Below are 11,087 nucleotides of genomic sequence, written 5' to 3'. Positions count from 1 at the left end.
ACATATTTATTATGAGAGTAAAACATGTATAATGAGGCCTTAGCATTGCTAAAGTCATCAGAGTGTACTGGTGCTAAGCTACACCAGTAAACTGTGAACCCGGTTAAACCAATCTTCTGTTTTTAACTAAAACTGACCAGGTAACCTTATAATATCATTCAAGAAGATTCTAATATTAATATAATGATAATATTATCCTATTATCTCTCTTCTCTCATGAATCAAGTCTGGTTCATTAAACTGAGACTATTTACGAAAAACAGAATCAAAACTCCTAACCGATACGGTTCAAAAACTAGGTTCTTCGTGACTGTGTTATCGAGCTTGCCTCAGAAAAGGTTCTAGCTTAAAGATGACATAATGATAATAAGGATTAAAATACTTGATGATTTATCAAAGGTTTTCCCCTTACTGATCTTTCGAAAAAATCCGTACTTTCAGAAAAGATCTCGCGTAGTCAAAAACTGGGATTGTTACAACTGCTACTCAGATTTTGCTAACCTTACTCAGATTGAAATTTGAATATAGCTGTATTATGCTCTTGTTTTCTTATTTTCAGTTGATCTTTGAATGCTATCTTTGACTATGCATTTTCAGTTTCTATGTTTGGGAAAAAAAACTACATACATTTACTTTCTATTATACCTGTCCAATAATTATTCGAATGATACGGTATAGATTAATAAAAGTATCTATACCTATAGAAATAACATGGCATAATTTTTAAGTGACAAGTGGTGACTTACATATTGTTTTTACCAAGTCTGAATTCAGAAATTGTCATCCCTTGATTGATAGCTGATAACAAATGCAATGATTTATCTGCTTAAAATATAATTAACAATTAGAATTAATTTTTTTGTTATTGATCCAAACAAATGAATATATCCATTAACACCCCCTCCCACCGGCCCAACCAAAATCTACGTGAGTGTTACTCCACATTCACCATAAACTAATTGATATATTTTGTAAAATAAGTAAATAAGGTTGAGGTAATAGAAATAAAATAAAATAGAGAAGTGTTTTTATATTTGTATAATTGTGTAATAGTTAAATAACAAAAAGGTAATCAGAATTAAAAAAAAAAAACAAAAGTTCACCTGCCTATGGACATCCAAATCATAATAATACAAAACTCATTCCAAATAATAACGACAGTATAATATATCGTTATCGTACAACAAATTATGAATATGTCAAAGTCTTTATTTTTCCTTGCATTTCATTAAAAACGCATCGTGCTATATTTAATTTATATTATCGGCCTAGAACATATAATAATTAAATGTGAACCTATGTTATAGTAATATATAATTCTTTCCATTCATTTTTTTCCTTTCCTTTTTTCAATAAACATTACTTGTCTCTAGTATTCTCAACCAAGCACAGTGTAAACATTTGGCTATTATTTTATGATGTAAAGTCATACAAAAAATACCAAACAGTGAATAAATCATGTAATTTCTAATGTCTTTTGGATACATGATGCAACTACTATTCAATTGAAGAGGAAAATAGGATATTTGCTTATTTTTCCCCATATTCTTTTTTTTCTTAATAGAAAACCAATATAAATGAATAAAAAAATGATTTAAAAGACATAATAATAAGATGTTACTTTTTTGCTACGTTAACAAAAAAAATAAAAAACCTCCCTTCCATCTATTAGCTAGGTAATCATAATCTGAAGTAGATTACATTTCCAACACAACTCAATCTCAAAATAAATATATTGTTCACTGTACACACACATCATTACTATTAACCGGTTCATTTTATCTTTCACCGTGATACGTGCCATTGGAAAGCTCTTCATTGACTCTTCGACAACCCACTCTAATCCCCACTACTAGAACTACTATTAATATTGCATGTATCATTGTAGATAACACCAAACCTCCCAATAATAATAATAATAATAATAATAATAATAATAATAATAATAATAATAATAATAATAATAATAATAATAATAATAATAATAATAACGTAATTAAAATAATAAATAATTTACATTGTAACGATTTTCTAATAAAAAATACAGTTTATTATTTTAATTAATTTTATATTTATAGTTTATTGTTTATTTTAGATATTTTTAGAAGTAAAATTGTTTTGCATAACTCATCTAAATTTTATGTTTTAACAATTTTATAATAAAAATATCAAATGTTTAATATTTTCACGTCATCATGGATAACTCTAAAAAATTTGTTATTAAATAATAATGTTAGCTTATCAAAAATATATTTATTCTTTTTTATACCTTTTTATTATAATTTTTATATAATATTTTGTTTAGTACTCTATTTTAGCACATAATTATTATTCACTGTTATAATATCAAGTTAATATTTTTTTAATGAATTAAAATAACCACAGTTTTAGAACCGAACCGTTGTTCGAATCCGTTGGGTTACTAGGTTGCTGGGTCTCTGGTCCAACCACCAAGTCATTGGTTGAACCGGTTCACCCGTTCCTATATAAATAAAAAATAAAAAAACTCAAAAGTTTAAAATTAAAATTTAAAATACATATTTTAACTAATATTTTAAGAATATCTAACTATTCTAAAATTATATAGTACACGAACAATAAGTATTTTGTTAATTTCACTCTATCATGTTTGCCTTTATTTTCTTTTAATATTAAAATAACTACTGTTTTTAATTTTTAATAATTTATTAAGTAATTTATATCCATTATACTACTATATACTACAAGTATTTTTTCAAAAATAATCGTAAAACAAATTATACAATTAAGAAAAGAAAAAATAGCTGAGGTTATAATTATCCCTAAATAAAAATATCATTAATCTAAGAATGAGTGACTTCAAAACTAAAATGAAAACAAACTAGATAGGAGTAAACTATTTTATGAAATGTATTTACATGTATTAATATTTGTAAGCATGTTAACAACAAGGTGAACGTCAAACGTAAGGAAACTTAGGTGAAAAGAAACGATTGCTAAATACTTCTTGCTTTAGGAGAATGCACGTTTGGGATAGAGAATCACAATTCACATTTGGGTTAGAACAGAGAGATTAGGATTAAAAATCACAGCTCAACAGAATTAGTTACCAAACACAGATAAAAAATAGCGTTCTAGACACTGTTTTGCACTTTAATATTCTTAAACACATTTGCCCAACAGACTGCTTATCATTTTCATCAGCGTTTCATCTGTTTTACCGTCTTTAATGGGATCAATAATCCATATTAGCGAACAATAGATGGCTGTTGGAGCAACATCTAGCATTTGATTTCAAGCTTTAAAACATGTCATTATGTTCTCTCCTCTGGGCAAGTGGGAAAAAGGTATAGAAAGAGGGGATTTCCTTATCGGAGCCTTCTACTGAGTTTAACGAAACCCATTCAGTGACCTTCCATGACAACAGAATGCAAACTGTTTTGAGAGTCGCCTTGACCCAGTTGAATCAATATATAAACATTGCAACTTCCTAACAACGGTGCCAAAACCTAACAACAACTAACCAAGACAAGTCTCTAAAATGAACAAAAAAAATAAAACTTACAACCAACTAAGATAGGAAAGCAATAATAACAACTCAAATGAACAACAATAAACATAAAAAACCTCAAATTATATTAAAGAAAAATGGAAACTCAACACGTGTTCCTAAACTAAAAATAGTAAAAAAAAAACAATAAACTAACAATAAAAATCTGGAAACCTCAGATAGTAGAAGAAGATAATATAAACAGTACTCAACTAAAATGGGATCAAAAACTAAAATTAGAGGGAAGTTAAATTAACACACCCTAAAAAAACCCTAAAACAGGATCAAACCCCCTTTCATCCGTACTTCAAATGCTTCATAAATGATTTCGACCGGACCAAAAATGAGATTGAAATCGCTAGCCACATGTTCATTTAAGCGAGTCACGTGCCAGGAGTCATGCGTATGCGCCTATGGTGCGTACGCACGAATTGATGATGATGCGTATGCACCACTTGGAGAATTTACAGTCTTCATTTCGTCATGAATCATCCACTTTTGCATGTTTTTTCTCTAGCTTTCTAAGTCATCATTACCTTCTAAAACTTATATCACTTAAAGAAACATATCAAGCTATCGAATGAAATAAAAGTGAACTAAATTTGGTAATTTTAAGTATAAAAAGTATTTTTCTTTAAAAATTAACCACAATTAGAAGAAAATTCACAAAAGCATGCAATTTCAATGAATAAGTGCAACATAAGTTGTCGAAATTCCCTCTTTTCAAATAAAAAATCATCATAGAATTACGGATTTATCAGCTTGTTATTAGTCTTAGCCACTCAGGCCAGTTGATGATGAACCCATTGGGTTTTGTTTTCCTTAAAGTGGTTTTCCAAAATGTAATGCCTGTGATTTCTATTTTTCGTATATTTTTGTTGTTAAACATGAGTTTAATTTTCATGCATTGACATTGCAAAATATTTTACACAGTCGTATAATCACATCCGTTCTTTTAGATGACATTCATGTGATCACTTTAAAAATTAGTTATTTTTTTCCTGTAGCATTACGTAATTAAACGCACATATAAAACAACTTTACGCACATCAAAATTAGCTTCTATTAAATATATCATCAAAATTTTGTATAAATATACCTTTTAATTTGAGGTATGCCTAAAAAGATTCTTTATTCTTCTATATCCAAACTTCTCCATTCGAGCATATGTTATAATACCAATTTCAAGGTGCAAACATAGATACTGTAATTATTAGTCTATCATTACAATTTTTTGTCTATGTTAACAATTGATAGCAATAAATATTTTTTTTATAACAAGTTTTTAATAACTTTTTGGTCTTTAAATTTTTTCTTGGGTATAATGTATAGATATTTTTAAATAATTTATTTATAAATTAAAATTTCATAAAAAAATAATTAATATTCGTAATTTAAATAATATAAGCAATTTCATCAAGATAATGTTTTAAGCGTACACATTTAGTATTTATTCATATATATATAATTTTTTATTTATATTATATCTTAATAATAGTATGTTCAGATAATATTTTAGTATTTATTCACCATTATGTCTTTGTTTTTTTCTTTCACTTATACTATGTGTATAATAATGTGTTCACATAATATTTAATAAAATACATAATTTACAATTCTATAAGAGAAGAATCATTTTCTTTTTGGAAGTATTACATATTTCGGTCTTTTTAGATATCTAAATAAATATAAAACAAATCAAATTTTATTATTTGATTTACTATTATAGAATTTTTATTTTGATTTAAAATGATTCATTAAATTAATATTACTAAAATTAACTATAAATTATTTTATATAACACATGCAAATTCAATTAAATGTTATTTAAAATTATTTCTAACTAACTAACTATATTATTATTATTATTATTATTATTATTATTATTATTATTATTATTATTATTATTATTATTATTATTATTACTTGTTTTTTTGGACGTCGGATAATTACTTGTTTCAATATCAATCTTCTGTATATGAGTGATGCTAATTGGATGAAATTCCAAACTTGGAACGGCGTAGTAGTGCACTGATGTTCTTTTTTATTTTTTTTCTGTGAGTAATCATAGTTGCAGTGATTTTTGGGTTTGTTGGGTATTGAGTAGAAATAATGTTAATGTGCTATATTTTTTTGCCTTTAATACAAAACCAAGTTTTTGTCCAAACACGAAAAGAAGGCCAAGGATTGGCCCGTAATCAACCAAACTTAATAACTCACCATAACATTTCATTATCAAACCAAATTAGCAGCCTCCTCACGTGATTTCATTGAACTTTTTCTGCAACGTTTCTGGCGCACTTCACATCATGTCTTTTTTCTAAGCCACTTGTTGTAACCATAGGCTGCCATCACATATCTATACATGTAGATGCCAATATACTATCTACACTATATAATTTGCCTCATTTATGTGATATGTGATTTATGTGATCATGTAAAAGAAATAACTTTTTTATTATAACCCTTATAATAACCTTTATAATTATAATCAGGTATGGGTATTACTTTTAAAATAGAGAATGAATGTGCTTACAGATAAATCTGCTATTAATAAATGTGCTATTAACTACTTTTGAGGACAATACATATAATTCTAAAAATACTTCTGTTCAGTTTTATACAAAGTGGATGTTAAAGGATTAATTGTTGATTGTTGTGCCTTAAAAAAAGATCCAGATAGCATATGTATTAGAGTTTTATTCAATTTGATAAAGATTGTAACCATAATAATAACAATAAAATTATAACAATCTTAAGACTCGTTTCATTTATTTCAATCTCAAAACAAAACCTGCAATCTAGTTGAAATAGTGGAAAAATTAAACATAAGATTGAAGCATTACAAAACATCTAAAAGATTATTGAAAATCGAATACTAAGCAACATACCACATGAAAAAACAATATGATGATACCAAGATTTTAATTGAATAAGTTCACGATGCTTGGTTTAATTTTCAAATATAAAATTCGTATATAAAGAAAAACTATATGGTATGTGACATCAAATTAATATAGATACACACAATAAAAAAGGGGGTAAAAGTAAAATAAATATCCATAATGAACTTGTTCAACCGTAATAGACATAGAATGTCTAACAAATTCTGATTAAGAATTACTAAAACAATAAAACAAAATTTAATCTCTTAATAATTGAAAACAAAAACTGTAAAAAGAGTGCAAGTAGGAATCAAAAAAGAAAAGTAAATTATATAAACAAATTAAGAAATTGTTAAATCTTAATTGTAGACAATGAACAAATCAAGGGGGAAAGAATCTATAGATATTGAAGTATTATACAACGTATTATAGATTATTGAAAAGAGAATAGAAAGTAAAAAACCACATGAGAACACATTCACCATGATGATCAGAAAATTCTAACTGATTAAAAGCATGATGAATCATTTTATTTTCAAATATAAAATTTGTATATAGATTAGAACTACATGTTCTACGACATCAAACTAAATATAGATATACATAACAAAAAAAATAGGGGTAAAATTTGAGTAAATAACCATTCCAAACATGCTAAGGTTATATATGAAATGTCTATTACATCCTGATAAAGAATTATAGAAACAAAAAAATAAAATTTAATAATGGTGAACAAATATTGGAAAAAATTCAATAATGGTGAAATTTTAATCTTCATAAAAAAAGGAGAGATAAATAGAGAAACACTAATTAGAAATACATTATTCTACTATTAAACGGAAATATTGCATTGAATATAGGTTACGCCTAAATAAACCTAAAAAAAAGAACATCACACAGCTAATAATATATAATGGCATTAACTTGTAATAGCAAAGCTTTACATTCCAGAAATCCAGTTATAAATTTGTAATAGAAAACTTCTAATCACAATTAACTAATGGGACAAAATAACAATACTTATTACTGTCTCATCAATAGAAGATACACTAAACCTAACAACACTGCCACCCTTCAACTTATTTTTTTTGCAATATCTAAACCAACCCTTCATGATTAATACACCGTTAGGCCTCTCGAAATTCCATCTTAATTTCATCACGCAAAAGGATCTGTTACTTTGTTTAACCTTGATCTTATCAAGCTTAGATGGAAAAGCCTTCATTGCGAATTTGACCGATAGTAGCTGATAAATTAAAGATAAATGAAAACATAATCAATAAAGTGACTTTGATGGCATGGAAATTAGTGTTTTAGAACAAAATTGAAATAAAGAATTTACCAAGATACATACCATTGAATAATGGTCAGCCTGATAGGGTGTAACAACCTTAACAATAGAATAAACCAAAAGAGTTGCATCTGATTTAATGGATGGAAAGAGGTTACCTGATAATGGATTCGAATTATTGTTCGCAACCGTTGCTTCCAAATGGTCCAATGCAACATGCATTCTGGTGCACGAAATTGCAATCACACTTTTGCAATTCCGCACAACTAACCAGCAAGTGCACTGGGTCGTCCAAGTAATACCTTACGTGAGTAAGGGTCGATCCCACGGAGATTGTCGGCTTGAAGCAAGCTATGGTTATCTTGTAACTCTTAGTCAGGATATAAATAATTATCAGGGTTGATTGTAAAAAGTAAAAGAACATGAAATAAGTACTTGTTTTGTAGTAATGGAGAACAGGTTGAGGTTTTGGAGATGCTCTATCTTCTGAATCTCTGCTTTCCTACTATCTTCTTCTTCAAGCACGCAAGAATCCTTCCATGGCAAGCTGTATGTAGGGTTTCACCGTTGTCAATGGCTACCTCCCATCCTCTCAGTGAAAATGTTCAACGCGCTCTGTCACAGCACGACTAATCATCTGTCGGTTCTCAATCAGGTTGGAATAGAATCCAGTGATTCTTTTGCGTCTGTCACTAACGCCCAGCCCTCAGGAGTTTGAAGCTCGTCACAGTCATTCAATTCTTGAATCCTACTCAGAATACCACAGACAAGGTTTAGACCTTCCGGATTCTCTTGAATACCGCCATCAATTCTAGCTTATACCACGAAGATTCTGATTAAGGAATCCAAGAGATATTCACTCAATCTAAGGTAGAACGGAGGTGGTTGTCAGGCACACGTTCATAGGTGAGAATGATGATGAGTGTCACAGATCATCACATTCATCAAGTTGAGAAACAAGTGATATCTTAGAATAGAAGCAAGCGTGATTGAATGAAAAACAGTAGTAATTGCATTAATCCATCAAGACACAGCAGAGCTCCTCACCCCCAACCATGGGGTTTAGAGACTCGTGCCGTAGAAGATACAATAAGAAACGTGTAAAGTGTCATGAGGTAGAGATACAATGTCAAAAGGTCCTATTAATAGTGAACTAGTAACCTAGGGTATACAAAAATGAGTAAATGACGTAAAAATCCACTTCCGGGGTCCACTTGGTGTGTGCTTGGGCTGAGCATTGAAGCTTTCATGTGTAGAGACTTTTTCTGGAGTTAAATGCCAGCTTTTATGCCAGTTTGGGCATTTAACTCCAATTTTTGTGCCAGTTCCGGCGTTAAACGCCGGGAATTCTGAAGCTGATTTGCAACGCCGGTTTGGGCCATCAAATCTCGGGCAAAGTATGAACTATTATGCATTGCTAGAAAGTCCAGAATGTCTACTTTCCAACGCAATTGAGAGCGTGCCAATTGGGCTTCTGTAGCTCCAGAAAATCCACTTAGAGTGCAGAGAGGTCAGAATCCAACAGCATCTACAGTCCTTTTCAGCCTCTGAATCAGATTTTTGCTCAGGTCCCTCAATTTCAGCCAGAAAATACCTGAAATCACAGAAAAACACACAAACTCATAGTAAAGCCCAGAAAAGTAAATTTTAACTAAAAACTAATAAAAATGAAATAAAAACTAACTAAAATATACTAAAAACATACTAAAAACAATGCCAAAAAGCGTATAAATTATCCGCTCATCACAACACCAAACGTAAATTGTTGCTTGTCCCCAAGCAACTGAAAATCAAAATAGAATAAAAAGAAAAAAATATACTATAGACTCCAAAATATCAAAGAAACTTGGCTCCAATTAGATGAGCGGGACTAGTAGCTTTTTGCTTCTGAACAGTTTTGGCATCTCACTTTATCCTTTGAAATTTAGAATGATTGGCCTCTATAGGAACTCAGAATTCAGATAGTGTTATTGATTCTCCTAGTTAAGTATGATGATTCTTGAACATAGCTACTTTATGAGTCTTGGTTGTGGCCCAAAGCACTCTGTCTTCCAGTATTACCACCGGATACATACATGCCACAGACACATAACTGGGTGAACCTTTTTAGATTGTGACTCAGCTTTGCTAGAGTCCCTAATTAGAGGTGTCCAGGGTTTTTAAGCACACTCTTTTTGCCTTGGATCACTTTTTATTTCTACCCTTGCCTTTTGGTTTAATGGGCTATTGGCTTTTTCTGCTTGCTTTTTCTTCTTCTCTTTTTTTTTTTTTTGCTTTTTCTTGCTTCAAGAATCAATTTGATGAATTTTTAGATCCTCAACAACATTTCTCCTTTTCCATCATTCTTTCAAGAGCCAACAAATTTAACATTCTTTAAACAACAAATTCAAAAGACATATGCACTGTTCAAGCATTCATTCAGAAAACAAAAAGTATTGTCACCACATCAAACTAATTCAACTAGTTTCAGAGATAAATTCGAAATCCTGTACCTCTTGTACTTTTGTAATAAAAACATTTTTCATTATAAGAAAGGTGATGGATTCATAGGACATTCATAGCTATAGGCATAGACACTAAGATACTAATGATCATGTAATAAGACACAAACATAGATAAACATAAGCATAAAAATTCAAAAAATAGAAAATAAAGAACAAGGAGATTAAAGAACGGGTCCACCTTAGTGATGGCGGCTTGTTCTTCCTCTTGAAGATCTTATGGAGTGCTTGAGCTCCTCAATGTCTCTTCCTTGCCTTTGTTGCTCCTCTCTCATGATTCTATGATCTTCTTTAATTTCATGGAGGAGGATGGAATGTTCTTGGTGCTCTACCCTTAGTTGTCCCATGTTGGAACTCAATTCTCCTAGGGAGGTGTTGATTTGCTCCCAATAGTTTTGTGGAAGAAAGTGCATCCCTTGAGATGAATATCTCCATCTCCCATGGCTCGGAGGTGGAAGCTTTTGCCTTTCCTTTCCTCTTTCTAGAGGTTTCTCCGGCCTTAGTTGCCATAAATGATTATGGAGAAACAAAAAGCAACGCTTTTACCACACCAAACTTAGAAGGTTTGCTCGTCCTCGAGCAAAAGAAGAAAGAAGAGAGAGTGTGGTGGTGTAGGTGGGGATCCTGTGGGGTCCACAGATCCTGAGGTGGCAAGGATAATTCATCCCTGCACCAAGTGGTGAGCAAAAATGCTCCTTCTGCCAATCCTGGCGTTAAACGCCAGGCTGGTGCCCATTTCTGGCGTTTAACGCCAGCTTGGTGCCCATTCCTGGCGTTTAACGCCAGTCTGGTGCCCCTTTCTGGCGTTTAACGCCCAGAATGGTGCCAGACTGGGCGTTAAACGCCCATTTGCTGCCCTTACTGGCGTTTAAATGCCAGCA

The sequence above is a fragment of the Arachis hypogaea genome, chromosome 1 (assembly GCF_003086295.3).
Source record: "Arachis hypogaea cultivar Tifrunner chromosome 1, arahy.Tifrunner.gnm2.J5K5, whole genome shotgun sequence".
Lineage (NCBI taxonomy): Eukaryota > Viridiplantae > Streptophyta > Magnoliopsida > Fabales > Fabaceae > Arachis > Arachis hypogaea.
This window is presented reverse-complemented; position numbering follows the sequence as displayed.